This window comes from Mirounga angustirostris, unplaced genomic scaffold (assembly GCF_029215605.1).
Source record: "Mirounga angustirostris isolate CCGP_5_RB_7025 unplaced genomic scaffold, mMirAng1.0.hap1 SCAF_5, whole genome shotgun sequence".
NCBI classification, from domain to species: Eukaryota; Metazoa; Chordata; class Mammalia; order Carnivora; family Phocidae; genus Mirounga; species Mirounga angustirostris.
The window spans coordinates 127,080,055-127,098,758 of NW_026991713.1; the positions used below are offsets into that span (position 1 = coordinate 127,080,055).

The window sequence follows — 18,704 nt, forward strand, 5'->3', positions numbered from 1 at the left end:
ATTATTATTTCTCTCTAAGTAAAATATAGGCCTTATTTTTCTCCTGGCTCCTTTTTCTTTGTCTTTAGATGCCAACAGTTGGTCATGTGCCTAGTGCTGTTTTCTTTGTATTTATTCTGCTTGTGCTTCACTGACCTTGGATCCATTAGTGTTTTTACCAAATGGCTAAGTTTTCAGCCATTACTTCTTCAAATATTTTTTCTTCCCTACTCTCTTGGCTCCTTCTAGTATTCTAATCACATGTATTAGACTGCTTGAATTTCAGAAACCATAGCTTTCTGAAAATCTATTCATATTTCTTCTATCTTTTCTCCCTTTTCTTGAATCTGAACAATTCCCATTTATCTGCTTTCAAATTCACCGATTCTTGCGCATTCTCCAATCTGCCATTAAGCATATCTAGTAAGTTTTTCATTTTTAGTTGCTGTATTTTTCACCTAGAATTTTCATTTGAGTCTGCTATAGACTGAATGTGTCCCTCCCTGCCATTCACATGTTGAAATCCTAACCCCCAGTGTGATGGCATTAGGGCGTGGGGCCCCTGCGAGGTAATGAGGTCATGAGATGGAGTCTTCGTGAATGGTATTAGTGCCCTCCTACAAGAAGCCCCAGGGAGCTCCCTTACTCTTTCTGTCATGCAAGGACACAGTGAGAAGGTGACCATCTATGAACCAGGAAGCAGTACGTCACCAGAGACCAGATCTATTGGTGCCTTGATCCTGGACTGCCTGGCTTCCAGAACTGTGAGAAATAAATGTTTGTTATTTAAGCCACCCAGGCTATGGGGTTTTTGTTAGAGCAGCGCAAACACACGAAAATGGACTTTTAATTCTATTTTGTGGCTGTTTCTCCATCTGTTCATTCACCAAGACTACATTTTCCTGTAAGTCCTTATGCATATTTGTAATAGCTGCTTTAAAGTCTCTGTCTACTATGTACCACGTAAGGTTTGGTTTTCCTTGATTGTTTTCTCCTCCTTGCATACGGGTCATATTTTCCCGTTTCTTTACACATTTGGTCATTTTTATTGTATACTAGACATTAGGAATTATACATTGTAGAAATTCTGGATTCTATTATATTGCTCGCAAGAGTGCAATTTTTGTTCTACTAGGGAATTAAATTGGCTGGACTCAAAGTCCTAAGTCTGTCTCCTCTGTTTTTGGGTGACACCCTGAAATATCTGCTCAATTCTTTCAGTTTCTAGTGGTCACTTTTTCTCTGTACTCTATGTGGTCTCTCCTACTGATGCATATTTCAGTGGCTGGACAAGAATTTGACCAGTTTATATGAAGATTTGGGGTTCACCACCTCTATGACCCCCTCCCTCCTAGGATACGCCCTCCCAGCTCCCCAGTTGCTCTTCCAGTCCTGAACTTTATACTCTGACACCAGTATTCAGGAGGCTTCATTCTGAGCCACGTAATGGATTGGTGAACAACTGTGAGCAAAAACTCCAAATCAAAAATCACAATGGTGTAATTCCAATCTTTTAAAGGTAGACTCCTCTCCAATACCTGCCTGCATCTAGTCTCTGTCAAATATCTTCAAATAGTTGGTTTTTAATATTCCCATCCAGACTCTATCATTGTTACCTGTGGGAAGATTAGCCTGACCGAGCTACACTACCATTACTTGAAGTCAAATTTCCCCATATTACTATTGTTCTCCATACTGGAATCATACCTAAATCCTGATTTGTCTATGTCAGTGTTGTGATTCATTTCCCTTGCATCGGTGCTATGTTTAGGAAGGGTCATAGATCAGTCTGGAAACCCAAAGCTACTCTTTGCAGTCTAGCTATAAAGGGCTTTAACACAGGGAATTGGTGGCTTAACCCAAAAAAAGCCTTAAGGGAGCAATGGTTAGAGAAACCGCTACTGACCTCAGCTTGGAGTGCTCAAGCAGGTGGTTTTCAAAACTCGCCTTGAAGTTTCCACAATTCTGGCTGCAACTGACTGGAGAGTAATGAACTCTCCATTACTTTGGCTCAAGGATGCCTGTCATCAATACACTCCAGCCTGGGACCATACAACAAAGGGGAATCTAGCAAATGTAGCTCCTGGCTTCTCTTCAAAGCAAAGGAGACTTTAGAAGGGGTGGTGGTGATGCCAAGTTGATCACAGATAATTCAAACAGGGCATGTGACCCAAATTAGCAAAAGACACAGGAGGGAAAGGGAGCTGCAGAGCTTCTGGAAAAAAACTATTTGCTGATAAACTAAAAACGAAACAAAACAAAACAAAACAAACCCAAAGACTCACAAGAACAATGGTCGTTCTTCTTACAATGGAGTTTTTTTCATGTGATTCTTGGAACAGAGGCATTGATCTTATGATCGTGATGAGGAGCCAGCTGAGATGGAAGCAAATATGGTGTCTGAAGCCTGTCCAGTCTGGACTTCCTGTTGTGAGAATAAGTGTTACTATTTAAGATATTTTCAAATTGGCTTATTTTGTTACTTGCAGCAGATGAGGCCCCTTATTTAGATCATAGAGGTAAATCCCAGAAGAAACATTTAAAGGGGTGAAAGTGGTAGTCTTTAAGGAGTAAGACTGGGGTAATGGGATGTGGTACAGTGCACATTGGCTTTTATTCTATGTCTTGTGCTATTTAACATTGTAAAGAAGATACAGGCACTACTTGGATAAAAAAAATTAATTAGAAAAAAGACAATCTGACAACTCCTCTCCCTCTCCACATCACAGTTTTCATGATTAACTCTGATCTTAGCACAAAAGGAAATGGCAGCTAAACACAACAATTCTTCCCTGCTTTTATTTCAGGTGATCATCACTTCTAGTTGCCTATTGAAGAACCCCATCCTCATCCCCCTCAATCTACTGTCTGTCACCAAAATTATCATTCCAAAGGGCAAGTATGATCACATCTCTCTCCTGCTTAAAACCCTTAATTGGCTTCATTTTGTCTCTATAGGATAAAATGCAAATTCCTTAATATGGCATCCAAGACTCTTCATGATCTGGGCCTTCATGTTCTCTAATGTATATACTCTAGCTATTTTGAAAATCTTGGTTTTCTCCACACTCAGACGTCCATTCTTTTGGAGTTTCTTCGTTTGGAACATCCTTCCTAAATAATCCACTTTCAGCTACCTGTCTGTGAAGATTTCTTACTCCTGCAGTTCTCCTGTAGTCTCTTCTTCTAGATGCATTGTAGATACCTATAGCCTCCATCAGCACAACTTATTATTACAGCTCAAAAACCACCTACTAGAAAGTCTGAAATCCAGAAAATCTCTTAAAACTGAAATATTTTCGGTAACTCATTTGGTGACAAAACCTGAATGGAACTACTTATATTTATAATCTCAATTGATTCCAATTTGTATTAATATTCATGAACTTTGCTGCAGAAATATTAGTGGGTTTCACTGCAGACTGAAGCCTCAGACCCCACTGGCAATGGTAAGTAACACATACTATACGCACCTCTAGTATGTGCACCATTCCGAAAATGGCTACTGCAACATGTCTCATCCCACAAGTTCTTCTAGAACTTCTACCACTTATCAAGAGGAGAGGTCTATTTCCCTCTCCCCTCTTGAAAATGGGAGTGATTTTATGAATAAAAGTAGTGGAGGTGATACTGCTTGACTTCCAAGGCTAGGTCATAAAAGGTGATATGGCTTCCGCCTATTTTCCTTTCCTCTCTCAAAATGCTTGCCCTTGGAACTCAGCCACCATGTTGTGAGGAAGCTCAGCCATGTAGTGAGGCCACCTGTAGCTGTTCTAGGCCACAACCCCAGTCAAGATCTCAATCATTCATCAATGTATTCATTGTATTCATCATCAGTATTCATCAATGACCAACCAGTATCAACTACCAGACATGAGAATGAGTTAACTGCAGATGATGCCTGGCCTTGGCACTCAAGTGCCCCCACTTGTTGGCTGAGTGAAGCAAAGACAAGCTGATGCCAAGCCTTGCCCCAAACATAGATTTATGAGAAAGACAAATTTTGTTTTAAGGTACAAAATTTTAGGTAATGTTCTGCAGCCACAGTGATTGGAATATCCTCCCATTATCTTGTAAAAATGTGAAATATTCTGAATTCTAAAACCCATCAAGGGTTTCAGATAAGATCTGCATACTAAAATCATGTTTGTATATCTATTTTTCTATAGAATTAGAAGTTCTTTGAGGACAAGAACTAGTTTTCCTTTTTTTTTTTTTCTTGGTATTCTCAGAGCTACCATTTAAGATTGGGTAGGTCCTCAAGGTCTGTCTATTGAATTAATGTTGAATGTATAGATGAATGAAAAAATAAACACAGTTCCAAACAAATGGTTATTTTGAAATAGTTTTTCAGTAGATTATACTTTTTTTCAACTCAATCCATTCCTCAAAAATAACTTAGACTACCTTATTTTTATAATTATTTTCAGTTTATGAACTATACAAAAAGTTTCATCAATTTTCCTATGTTGTTTTTATCCAGAAGTGTTATCTTTTTTTTAAAGTTCCTTTTTTTTTTTAAGATTTATTTTAGAGAGAGCGCGAGTGAGCATGCACGTGAGCAGGGCCGGGGGAGGAGGAGAGGGAGAGAGAATCTCAAGCAGACTCCCTGCTGAACACAGAACCCGACACAGGGCTCAATCCCACGACCCTGAGATCATGACTGAAACCAAGAGTCAGAGGCTTAACCCACTGAGCAACCCAGGCGCCCCCAGAAGTGTTATCTATTATGATTGTGTACTTTATCCATCAAAGCGTGTTCTAAATTAGCCTTGGCTGTTTCCAAAAGTCAAATGCATCCTTAAGGATGAAGATTTCCCATTACTGAAGATAATTTACTTTGATATCTTTATTATCAATACCAAATTACTTTATCTGACATCGACTCTGAAGGTTATGCCAAAACAGGAGATCCCAATGTTTTTGAACAATGCGGTGTTCAAACGCAATGCAACGTGTGGAAATGATGCACAGATGCAAGGATTGCAGCATCCATGTTGACAACGATGGAAGGAAAATACATTAATTTGGAGTGTAAGTTCTATCTTGCATGACCAAAATATAAGTTTATTTCTCTCCTGCTCATATGTCACATATACATCATGTCACACATGTACTTAGCTACATGAGGAAAGGGGAGGAAGGTAGAGAGAAAATCCATAATGTCATAAAGACATGAGTAGATAGCGTTGATTTATTTTTGAATGTTCCTGTCGGGAATAACAGTTTTAGCCCCTCCCAGGGAATGGTATAATGATGAAATCATGAGGTACGAGTTTTACAGTTTTGCTGCCCAACAACTGTCTGATCAGAATTTACTGGATCCTTACTGCCCTGCTTTGTCCTCCCTCCCCATGTTGTGTAAATGGCAGAAGCCGGGATATATACAGGTGTATTTCAAGACCATTCACATTCAGAGGAAATCTCTGTGAAAGCAAGAGCCATTAGATAAAAATAATATTAACCAGAGTCTCTCAAAAAATGCCAAGAGGGGGACGAATCTTACACCCCATGGCACAACTTCCAATCTTTTCTTTCTCCTCTGGTGTTTCATGGAGTCCAGCAGGAACACTGCCTACAGACCTCCTTCTTTCCTGTCATATTCCCCTAAAATCCCCCTTTCTCACTCTCTCTCCCATGCTCCCTTCCACACACAGAGCACCCTATTCTTTTTCAGCCTACCCCCCTCATCTTCTCCATCTGTTATTTTCTCATCGTGCTGCCTCCTGAGATCAATCGGACTGGCCTTGGCTGTATTAATACCCTTCCTCATGCATTAACCTGGTCCCATGCAATCCTGGGACCAGGGACACAGAGCAAATGAAAAGAAACTCTCTTTTTCAAGGTGAGGAGGGGGAGAGGCTGTGAATCCTGAAATATGAATCTTTTCCCTTGTCATACCGACATCTTACAGGCAGAATTCCATTTCACTAAACAGAAATAGTATGATGAGTAACCTCAGCCAGATACACTGTGAGGACAGCATAAAGTACAGCATGACCCACCTATGGACTCTAGATGGAACAGTTCAAGGACCACATCTTCACCGGCATATATTGCTGCAGACCTGCTGCGGTCTGGATAAATTGATATTGATTTAAATGGATGTGTAAACAGTGTCATGAGGAACTATCTCATCCCTGGGGCTACCTTATTGCTGGGGTCCCTCTCCTTTCACCGAATACCTCAGGTATCACTTTTCTAGGCTTCCAAGGAAGTTTAAAGCCCCAGAAATTACCAAAGACCTGATAATAAAAGCCAAGTATCCACTCTTATTTCCTCTTCCTCCACCTTTGGTCTCTGAACCCCAGAAATTCTGGGAATTAAAGGGTGGAGATGCTGCAAAGCAGAAATTCCCATTTATGATTGCAAAATAAAACACAGTATACGGAATTTCATATAGAGAATGAGTAATTTCTTAGTATGAGTAAGTCCCAAATATTGCATGGGGTATACTTATACTTTAAAGAAAAGCATTCATTCTTTTTTTTTTTTTAAGATTTTATTTATTTATTTGACAGAGAGAGACACAGCGAGAGAGGGAACACAAGCAGGGGGAGTGGGAGAGGGAGAAGCAGGTCTCCTGCAGAACAGGGAGCCGGATGCGAGGTTCAATCCCAGGACCCTGGGATCATGACCTGAGCCGAAGGCAGACGCCTAACGACTGAGCCACCCAGGTGCCCCGAAAAGCATTCATTCTTTATGTGAAGTTCAAATTTAACTGACCATTCCTGTTTGAATTATCCTGGAGATCTGGTAACCCTAATTTAGGACAATCAATGAGAAGAATATCAACCAGGAATGAATACGTTAGGCTTAAAAATGGGAATTCTTAGGTAGATACTGTCTCTTGAGTTGCCCATTAAAAATATACCTAGAAGGGTGCCTGGGTGGCTCAGTCGGTTAAGCAGCTGCCTTTGGCTCAGGTCATGATGCCAGGGTCTTGGGATGGAGTCCCACGTCAGTCTCCCTGCTCAGCAGGGAGTCTGTTTCTCCCTCTGCCCCTCCCCCTGCTCGTGCATACTCTCTCCCCCCCACACACCCAAAAATAAAGAAAGAAAGAAATACATACATACATAAATATATAAATAATCTTTTTTAAAAAGTACCTAAAACATCATAATATGAAAAAAAAAAAGCTCTCTCTGAAAACAACAGGATCAGATATAGTCTGGAGTAGTAAGATGCTTAAGTAGCTGGAAATGTTTTATTGGTGTACTAGAGAACACAGCAGGGGATCAAGGAGAGGCACTCAGGGTGTGAGTGAAAGAGGATGAGGTTTAAGTGAAGGCCCGGACAACAGGTAAGAGACTGTCCTGCGAGGTCTCCTCTAACAAAGTCCAAAACTTAGGCTATTTTGCTGAAATACGACTTAAGAGCTGTGATGGTTATTTTTATGCATCAAACTGACTGGGACATAGGCGCTCAAATTAAATGTCATTTCTGGGTGTGCCTGTGAAGGCGTTTCCAAATGAAATGAGCACTTGACTTGGTGGCCCCGGTAAAGTAGATCGCCCTCCCCAAGTGGGTGGGCATTATCCAAACCGTTGAGGGTCTGAAGAAAATGATAAGGCAGAGGAAGGAGGAATTTGCCCCTTTGGCTTCCTCCCCGCCTGCTTGAGCTGGGACATCAGTCCTCTCCAGCCCTTGGACTGAGAGTTACAGCCTCAGCCCCTCTGGTTCTTTGGCCTTCAGACTTGGACTGAGCTACACCACTGTCCTTCCTGGGTCTCCAGCTTCCAGAATCAGACTGTGAGACTCCTTAGCCCCTGAGTCAATTCCTCAAAGGAATCTCTCTATCTGTGTCTATATCTATATCCCCTATTGATTCTGTTTCTCTGGAGAGCCCTGATTAACATAAGAGTAAAAACAAGGCCATTAAACATCACAGAGTTCCGGAAATAAACTTAGACCCACCCAACCTAGTGACCTCTTCCTGCACATCCCCTCTCCCCAGCCCCTAATCTGAATTCCATTTCCCATTGTGCCTTCAGTGTTTTAGAAGTGATGGCCCATGTAAAGACAGCAGCTCTTTCTCATTTTAGCAGCTTTCCAAACTGTACACTCACTGAAGTCAGGCGCAGTTTCCCAGAGGCCTGTATTTCCCACATGGCCTAAAACCTAGCAGCAAGAGCTCTGCACATAAGTAGGAGTTTCAGTGAATTAATGAATGCAATCTCCAAATGGCTAACATTTAAAAACACTAACTAGTATTGTATTATTAATCTCAAAAACAAAACAAAACCAGATCACCTAGAGAGCATCCTGCCTTTACGGTTCTCCCCCAGACGCCTTGAGAAGGAGACAGAGCACAAGGTCAGGGGGAGTGAAGGGCAGACCGCATTCTCCCGAGCTGTGGGTTTGGCATCCTTTACCAGCATTAAATTAGCCATAAGAAAAATGAATGACAGTCCTGTCAGCATGCTATACACTTTGGGGAAAAGAACAAATGAAATCATATTGACAAAATACGTCTCCTTTTTCTCTAGAATTGTTCATTTGATCTTTATCCCAAAGCTTCTTTGACATGATTAACCAAAGACTGAAAACTGAAGAGACCCACAAAAGCTTATTAGATTATCTAGTCCATTTTTTAGGCCACATGTACAATTACGTGTTCCCTATAGAAATATTTTCTAGAACTTTGTCTGCCCCTTTCCCAGTAGACTTCTCTGAATGTCTTAAAGTCTTTTCTGGGGAGCGTGTTCCAGTTAGGCTCATCTTAGACACCTGACAGTTTTTCTGAAGCTTCTATTTCAATTTGTCTTATTTAAATTTTGCCCCATTACTCCTACTTAGACCCTTTTCCCGTCACCATATTGTAGATAGTTTTCATATTCTTTTTTAGGCATAATTTAACCATGCTTCACACATTAACTTGAGTAGACAGTATATGGTATAAATTACACAAAACAGCGATGTGTGAAGACATTCTGTGGTGAATAAATTAAAGCATTAATTTCAGACATATCAAACTAACACTTTTTAAATTTGTGGTTCCTATAATTTTCAGACCTGTTTCTAAAGTCTCTGCAGGGGGGAATTAAATGGAAGAGATTAGCCTAAAGCTTCTCCTTTCATTTCATAGGTTGGAGATCAGCCATTCCCATGAATATTTAAGAGAGAAAGAATTTTTTTTTTTTTTTTTAAGAATTTAACACAAAGGTCCTAGTCAGATTTAAGGAGATGTAGCCATTCAGACATACAGGTGAAAAAGATTAGGTTTAGCAAACTCCCTAGACATCGTCACCAACAATCTGGCAGTTAAGAGAGAATTAAGGGAGCGGACATTATTGCCCACAGAGTATATGTGAAACTGGGTACACTGAATCTGAATTGAATGAAGAAGTGCACATGTTTATAGTATGAAGACTAAAAAAAAAAAAGAGAACCAAACTCCAATTTAACCAGAATTCCTCTGTGTGAAAAGGAAAACTTTCCCAGCACAGGCTCTGCTGGGATCCTGGGGTTTCTGGTTTCCACAACTGATACAGAATTGCTGAATGGACAAGGATCTGGCAGCAAAACATACGCACACAGTTCCTTTTAAGTAGTGAGACTTGAGAAGAATCAAGTTTATCCTCACTCCCAGTTTTAATTTTCACCTAAGTATTTACCACGTTTACGTTATTTTTTAGTTTGTTTATTGTCTGTCTCCTCTGGCCCTTACCTAGAATCTAAGCTCCATGAGGACAGAAATTTTATGTTTTTGTCTTGTTCACTTCTGTATTCCTGGTACCTAGAACACTGCCTGACCCACAGCAGGCAGTTAAGGATTGGTTAAAGGAAGTCACTTATTTGCCACTGATTTCTCCGTTTACAGAGTCAGACAGAAAAATAGCATGCATATGTCTTGGCTAAAAAGAACTAGATCAAAAAAAAAAAAATTCTTCTTCTATGGGAAGAAGTTTTTTAAATTCTTGAGGGTGGGCTTTGAGGTAGTATTATTCCTTAAAATATAAACTAGGAAGTGTCTCAGATCTGACCATGTCATCCAAGGTGCTAAAGATGAGGCTCCATGAGGGCAGACGCAGTGCCGCATTGTTCTCTCTGTATCAGCTTCTGACACAGACCTGGAATGAGGAATAAATAAGATCGGTTGGAATAGTTGATATAGACTATGCTAGCCACTGGTCTAAGCACTCACATGCATTAATTCATTTACTTTTTTACAATAGTTTTACCTGGGGACACAATTATTATCCGCAGCTTCTCAGACAAAGAACATAAAGCGTAAGAGAATAAATAACTGCCGGTTATCAATGTACTGTTTCTCAGCTCCAAACCCATCCTCCTTTGCCCTGTTTTGTGAGCTGGGACTGGCCAAATATTGTGTCAACAGAGGGCACCAGAGGGACACTGCAAGGCTGCAGCCCCAGGAAGACCCTCCCCTGCAGGCCCCAGCCCTCCATGTTTGTTCTTCGGCAGGAGAAACCAGAAGGCCACTTGGAGGAGTCCCAGCTGTACCTTGGGCCACACTGTCCTCCCTGGCTGCTTCTGCAACACAGCTCTGGCCCTACCTTCTGGAAAGTCTTTTCCCACCAGCAGGCTGCATGTTCCTGAGGTACCCACAGCTTCTCTGAAGAGGACTGACTCCCAGCCTGGCCCTTAGTTCCTTTATTGTCTCCTCTCCTCAGCCAAGAGGTAGTGGTTGGCACGTAACTTTTACTCCTGTAAGTAGCTAGCCCCTTCTACTAGTTAACAATTCTTTATATTAAATTGTCTCTGGATAGAGTGCTGGAAGGGTACTCTATTATTTCAGACCCCAAGTTGTCCAAGACTGTACCACTAGGAAGCAATCAAGCTGGGCTTCAAACCCAAAAAGTCTGATTCCAGAGGGACACTCCAAACTATGAAGCTACACTGTCTCCAATGTTTGCGATAGAATCCAAGTTAACTCCCCCCACAGCCTGGACCCTCTGAGGCTGCAAAAATGAGAATTGCAATCCAGGAGTAAAGTACTGAATTGCATCTCCTCAAATATAACATGGATTAATACTACACAACCCTAATCTTAATATTTCAAATCCCTTTTTTTTTTTAAAAGATTGTATTTATTTATTTGTCAGAGAGAGAGAAAGCACAGCAGGGGGAGCGGCAGGCAGAGGGAGAAGCAGGCTCCCCACTGAGCAAGAAGCCTGATGCGAGACTTGATCCCAGAGTCCTGAGATCATGATCATGATCTGAGCTGAAGGCAGACACTTAACTGACTGAGCCACCCAGGCGTCCCTCAAATCCCTTTTATATGCAGAATTTCACCACCAAACAACTATAGGGTTGAGAAGGCATATATTACTATTCCTATAAAGAAACTGAAGCCCACAGATATTAAAATTTTGCACAAGTAGTTACACTCAAGTCTTCCAAGACCCAGCCAGAACTTTGTCTATAATATCACCATCTTGCCTTAAGTTTTAGTTACTCTGGAGTGAATTGGACTATGAGACTGAATAATGGATCTCCAAAAGATCCATGTCATAATCCTTGAAGCCTGTGCATATAACCTTTTATGGAAAAGGGAACTTTGCAGATGTGATTAAATTAAGGGGAGAGAGGGAATGATCCTAGATAATCAGGGTGGCCCCTAAATGCCATCATAAGAGTCCTCATAAGAGAGGGGCAGAGAGAGACTTCACACACGCAGAGGAAAAGATGTTGTGAAGACAGAGGCAAAGATGGGAATGATGTGGCCACAGGCCAAGGAATGCCCGTAGCCTCCAGAAGCTGGATGAGAAAATGCACAGAAAGAGACAAGGAACAGATTCTCCTCTAGAGCCTCTGTAGGGAACACAGCCCTGCTGACACCTTGACAATAGCCCAGCAATACTGATTTCCAACTTCTGGCCTCCAGAACTGTGAGAGACCAAATTTCTATCATTTTAAATCACAAAGTTTGTGGTAATGTCTTATAACAGCCTCAGGAAACTAAAATACTGACAAATTCAAGTTTAAAAGAAAAGTTTATACAGATAGAAAATAATTTCTAAACATGACATAAATAGTTTTATAAAATTAGAGTCATTAAAATGAAGATGCTGAGCACCTGGGTGGCTCAGTCGGTTAAGCCTCCAACTCTTGATTTTTGACTCAGGTCAGGATCTCAAGGTCGTGAGATCAAGCCCTGCGCCAGGCTCACGCTGAGCATGGAGCCTGCTTGAGATTCTCTCTTCCTCTTCCTTTGCCCCACCCCCCCAAGTGCTCACGTGCACACTTGCTCTCACTATCGCTCTCTCTCTCAAAAAATAAAATGAAGGATGTTAAGAACATGCAGAATGGGGGTGCCTGGGTGGCTAAGGTGGTTAAGCATCTGCCTTCAGCTCAGGTCATGATCCCAGGGTCCTAGGACCAAGCCCTGCATCGGGCTCCCTGCTCAGTGCGGAGTCTGCTTCTCCCTCTCCCTCCACCTCTCCACCCCCACGCTGGTGCTCCCTCTTGCTCTCTCTCTCTCAAATAAATAAATAAAATCTTAAAAAAAAGGGGGGGGGAACATTGAGAATGAAAACACAAGCTAAATAGAAAATAAAATCTTCCAAAATTGAATCAGGGAGAAATAGAAAATCTGAATAGCCGAATTACTAGTAACAAAATTGAATTGGTAATCAAAAAACTCCCAACAAACAAAAGTCCAGGATGAGATGTTTTCACAGGTAAATTCAACCAAACATTTACAGAAGAGTTAATATCTATTCTCTTCAAACTATTCCAAAAAATGGAGAGGACGGAAAGCTTCCAAATATATTCTACAAGGCCAGCATTACGCTGGTACCAAAACCCAGACAAAGATACTACAAAAAAGCAAAAAGAAAGAAAACTATAGGCCAATATCCCTGATGAACACAGATGCAAAAATCCTCAACAAAATATTAGCAAACCACATTCAACAATACAATAAAAGGATCATTTACCATGTTCGAGTGGAATTTATTCTGGGGATGCAAGGATGGTTCAATATCTGCAAGTCAATCAATGTGACATACCACATTAAGAAAATGAAGGATAAAAATAATACGATCATCATAATAGATGTGGAAAAAACATTTGACAAAATTCACCATCCATTTATGCTAACTCTCAAAAAAGTGGGTTTCAAGGGAACATACCTCAACATAATAAAGGCCTTATGTGAAAAACCCATAGCTAATATCATACTCAACATTAAAAGCTGAAAGTTTTTTGTTTAAGATCAAGAACAAGACAAGAATGTCCATTCCCTTCACTTTTATTGAACATAGTACTGTCTATTCAACATAGTCCTAACGACAGCAATTAGATAGGGAAAAGAAATAAAAAGGCATCTGAATTGGTAAGGAAGAAGTTAAACTGTCACTATTTGCAGATGACATGATACTGTACATATAAAACCCTGAAGACCCCACCAAAAAACTATCAGAAATAGTTACAGAACTTACAGAATTCATTAAAAATTCCAAAAAGTTGCAGGATACAAAACCAATATACAAAAATATGTTGTGTTTCTATACATTAATAACAAAGTAGCAGAAAAGAAATTAAGAAAATAATTCCATTTACAATTACATCAAAATGAATAAAACACCTAGGAATAAACTTAACCAAGGAGGGATAACCAAGACTTGTACTCTGAAAACTACAAAACACTGATGAAAGAAACTAAAGTCAACACAAATAAATGGAAAGCTATTCCATGTTCATGGATTGGAAGAATTAATATTGTTAAAATGTCCATATTACCAAAAGCAATCTACAGATTCAGTGTAATCCCTATCAAAATACCAATAGCAGTTTCACAGAACTAGAAGAGATAATACTAAGATTTATATGGAACCACAAAAGATTCCAAATAGCCAAAGCAATCTTAAGAAGGACAAAGCTGGAGGTATCACAATCCCAGACTTCAAGATATACTACAGAGCTATAGTAATCAAAACAGTATGGTACTGCCCTAAAAATAAACATATAGATCAATAGAACAGAATAGAAAGCCCAGAAATAAACCCACACTTACATGGTCAATTAATCTATGACAAAGGAGGCATAAATATATAATATGGCAAAGACAGTCTCTTCAACAAATGGTGTTGGGAAAACTGGACAGCTACATACAAAAGAATGAAACTGGACCACTTTCCCACACCATCCACAAAATAAACTCAAAATGGATTAAAGACCTAAATGTAAGACCTGAGACCATAAACTGAGAAGAAAACATAAGCAGTAATCTTTCTGCCATTGGCCTTAGCAAATTTTTCTAGATATATCTCCTCAGGCAAGGAAAACAAAAGCAAAAATAAACTATTGATACCATACCAAGATAAAAATCTTTTGCACAGCAAAGGAAACCATCTACAAAATGAAAAAGCAACCTACTGAATGGGAGAAAATATTTGCAAATGATACATCCAATAAGGGATTAATATCCAGAATACATAAAGTATACAACTCAACACCAAAAAAACAAATTATCCAATTTAAAAATGGGCAGAGGAACTGAATAGACATTCATGCAAAGAAGACATCCAGATGGCCAACAGACACATGAAAAGATGTTCAGGGAAATGCAAATCAAAACCACAATGAGATACCACCTCACACCTGTCAGAATGGCTGAAATCAAAAACATGAGAAACAACAAGTGTTGGTGAGGATGTGGAAAAAAAGGAACCCCCGTGCACTGTAGGTGTCAATGCAAATTGGTGCAGTATGGAAAACAGTATGGAGATGCCTCAAAAAATGGAAAATAGAATTACCATATGATGCAGTAATTCCACTACTGGTTACTCATCGAAGAAAATTAAAATATTAATTTGAAAAGACATATGCACTCCGATGTTTATTGCAGCATTATTTACAATAGCCAAGATATGGAAGCAACCCAAGTGTCCATCCATAGATGAAAGGATAAAGAAGATGTGGTATAGATATACCATGGAATATTACTCAGCCATAAAAAAGAGGTATCTTGCCATGTACAACATGCATGGACCTAGAGGGTATAATGCCGCGTGAAATGAGTCAGAGAAAGACAAATAGCATATAATTTCACTCACAGGTGGAATTTAAAAAACAAACCAAACAAACAGAAAAAAAAAAGAGAGAGAGACAAATAAAAGAACAGACTCTTCAAAACAGAAAACAAACTGGTGGTTGCCTGAGGAGAGGTGGGGGTGGGGGATGGATGAAAAAGAAGGGGATTAAGAGCACACTTATCTTGATGAGCACTGAGTAACGTATAGAATTGTTAAATCATTACACTGTACACCTGAAGTGAATGTAACACGGTACGTTAATATACTCAATTAAAATAGAAAAAAGCATATGTACAAGAATATCCATCAACAATAGAATAGACTAAAAAAAAAAAACTGTGGTAGATTTAGATGATGAAATAACACATCACAATGGAAAAGAGTGAACTGCCATTATACCCAACATGAATGAATCTCACACATAGAACGCTGACCAAAAGAAGCCTGACACAAAACAGCATATGCTATGATTCCATTTATATGAAGTTCAAGAACAGGCACATATTGAGGTATGGTGACAGAAGTTAGAACTGTGGTTTCCCTGGGGGGTTATGGGCAGGGGAACCACAGGGGAGCCTGCTGGTGGGCTGGAAATGTTCTGTATCTTAATCTGGGGGTAGGGAATTTACATGGATGCATACCTAAGTAAAAGGAATTGAAGTGTACACATCAGATTTATATTCTTTACCATATATAAGTTAGATCTTAATAAAAAAGAACATTAAATATTTATTTCAAAGAAATGACAGAAATGTAGCAAGGTTAATGCATCACATTTAAGATCATCAGAAAACCAGTATACCATTCCTAAGTTTCACTTAAAAAAGTTTTAGGATTTTCCTCATTTGCAAAATTGGAATAGTTCTATCTTACCAACCTCATACAGCAACTAAGAGAATTAGATAATGTATAAATATCTTTGCACTCCTATAAGAGAAGTCCCATGTCAATATAAGGTAATATTTGTGGAGCATTCCAAGATACCATTTTCACTTAAGTCATCTCTTAGAAATAGTACTTCCATTCTTTTAAAATACAATAACTAAAACCCATAAAGTAAATGAAAGAGGAACCTTGAGTTAGGCCAGCAACAAACTGATAAATTGATAATTGGTACTAAAGTAGAGCTGCCCATTCTTTCCATGACCCTTCTGATGGGCAATTATCATTCAACTGAAAAGTTCATCTTTATCCTCATGTTAAATCTTCCTGAAGGATTCTAGAATCTACCTAGGACAGGATACTCAATTCCAGAGACTCCAATCAAAGATTTATAAAGTTTCAAGCCCAATAATACCATCCTGCTTATCTCCTTTTTGAGAGTTATTTATAAAACAAACAAGGTTGCAATCATCTCTCTATATATAAATAGCGTGGTTCAAGTCACGTAGCTCCTCTAAATCAGAGCTGTCCAGTGTGGTAGGCACTAGCCGTATGCGGCTACTGAGCACTTGCAATTTGGCTAATCTGAATTGATCTGTCCTCTAAGTATAAGATACATACCATTTTCAAAATTTCATACAAAAAAGAACATAAAATATCTTACTAATATTTTCATATTGACTACATGTCAAAATGATAACATTTTTAATACACTGGGTTAAATAAGGTATATTACAATGAATTTAACTGGTTTATTTTTAGTTTTTTTAATGTGGCTAATAGAAAACTTTCAATTCTATACATGGCTTGCATTATATTTCTATTGGACTCCAGAGAGCTAAAGATGAAAATTTTCATAACGCTATTTCTCTCAAGACAGAATTTCCAAAAGAGTTTTAAGAATTAGGGTGAAAATTGCTTAAATGTTCTCTAGCCAAATTACCTTTGTCAACAATTAAAATCTATGTTGAATCTTTATAATCAACTGAGTTTTAGAATGGTGTATATTTGGCCCCCATGAAGTCACAGAATATTTAACCAGGTTTCCCTGAACTTTAATAATTTGTAAACCTGTAGTTCTAAAACTTTTCAGGGCTTTATGCTGTTGAGGCAAAGGAATAACCTTAATAGATCTCCAACATGACTTTCCAGGACACCCCAACACAAAAGCTACATTCAATTCACCAAAAATGATACTGCTATGAGCTGAATTGTGTTCTCCCAAATTCATATGTTGAAGCCCTAACCCCCAATATGACAGTATTTAGAGGTAGGGGCTTTGGGAGGTAATTAGGTGTAGATGAGGTCATGAGGATGGGGTGCTGACGATGGGATTAGTGTCCTTAAAGAAGAGGAAAGGATCAGAACTCTCTTTCTCTCTGTGATGTGAGGACACTGTGAGAAGGCAACCATCTACAAACCAGAAAGAGAGCTCTCACCAAGAACTGAGCCTGCCAGACCTTCATCTGGGACTTCTAGTCTTCAGAACTGGGAGAAAATAAATTTCGATTGTTTAAACCACCCAGTCTACTGTATTTTGTTATGGCAGCTCAAGCAACAAATACAGACACCCACTGCTTAAAGCAATCTCTTTTTTATTAAATATCATAATTAATCTTTACCTAAGGCTATTTATGAATACATACTTTTTGTTATATAAAGACATAGTGAGGGGCGCCTGGGTGGCTCAGTCAGCTAAGTGTCTGCCTTCGGCTCAGGTCATGAACCCAGGGTCCTGGGATCAAGCCCCACATTGGGCTCTCTGCTCAGCGGGGAGCCTGCTTCTCCCTCTCCCTCTGCTGCTCCCCCTGCTCGTGTGCTCACTCGCTCTCTGTCAAATAAATAAAATCTTAAAAAAAAAAAAAAAGATGTTCTACACATATGAAAAATTAAAAAATACATAGTGATTTGCACAATGTGAAAAATAAAAAGTATTTGTTGATTTTCTCTATGTGTTAATAGGACAGGTCTGACCTATGGCCTCTGTAGACCAACTCACTCATAGACCATCTACGTTGAGCCAGGTAAAAGGGTTGGGGAAAATTATTATTATCTAAAAACATTGTTACTTCAAAATATTTCATTCTTTATTATATAAAAAATATTTTCTTCTGTATGTGGAACTCGTATTTCTATTCTAACTGAAAATGCAAAGTTGTTCATCTCTCCCCTAGGGATTTGCTTCTTGGTGTGACACTTTCAGTGATTTCACCACAGTTTAAGCATAATAAAATCTCATTTTATGCTCCAAGGCAGGAAGGATCCTAAATATTCCTCAACCAGTATAGTGCATAACCTTGTGGCTCTGGGGATAGCATTTAAGTAAACATCACAAAAAAGAAAGGATCCCAGGCTAGGGAATAAAATAGTATGCTTGTTTCTTTAGAAACATTCAAAACATCATCAGATGTTTACTGCCTGGTTTTAAAGAAAGAAAGAGGGAGGAATGGAAGAGAACCAAGTAACATAGTGGATTTAATCCCTTTTTATCACTTTAGTCTCTTTTGCCACCTTTGAGAGCTCCAAGGGGTCTAAGTGACTCCCAGAAAACGATACAAAATTTTGTGTGTCCTACACATATTTTCTGGGAAAGGGACCCTGAGCTTTGAGCATAATCTCCAAGGAAACAGTGACCCAAAAAAGGCTAAGAACCTCTTGGTTAAGGTTTGCTTAAGGGAAGTGAATGGACATTTCTGCTCACACCTGGCCAGGTATAGAGCCTCCTCACTTGCCGCCTACCCCCTAAGACCTCAGAAAGCATACCAGGTCCTGCTTCCACTATTTGATTACCTTGTTCCTCGGTTTTGTTTCCTGGTGTGTGTATGTTAGCTGCCTCCA

At 39.4% G+C, this 18,704-nt stretch overlaps 1 long non-coding RNA gene across 1 annotated transcript in view; it reads right to left on the minus strand.

Moving 5' to 3' along the window:
* Window positions 1-18,704, minus strand: part of LOC135364501 (uncharacterized) — a 32,181-nt gene that overhangs the window by 11,814 nt on the left and 1,663 nt on the right. Inside the window, exons 2-3 of the long non-coding RNA XR_010411705.1 lie at window positions 9,966-10,052; window positions 2,265-2,404 (exon numbers count right to left, since the gene is read on the minus strand). This is a non-coding gene — a long non-coding RNA (uncharacterized LOC135364501). The remainder of the gene's footprint in view (window positions 1-2,264; window positions 2,405-9,965; window positions 10,053-18,704) is intronic.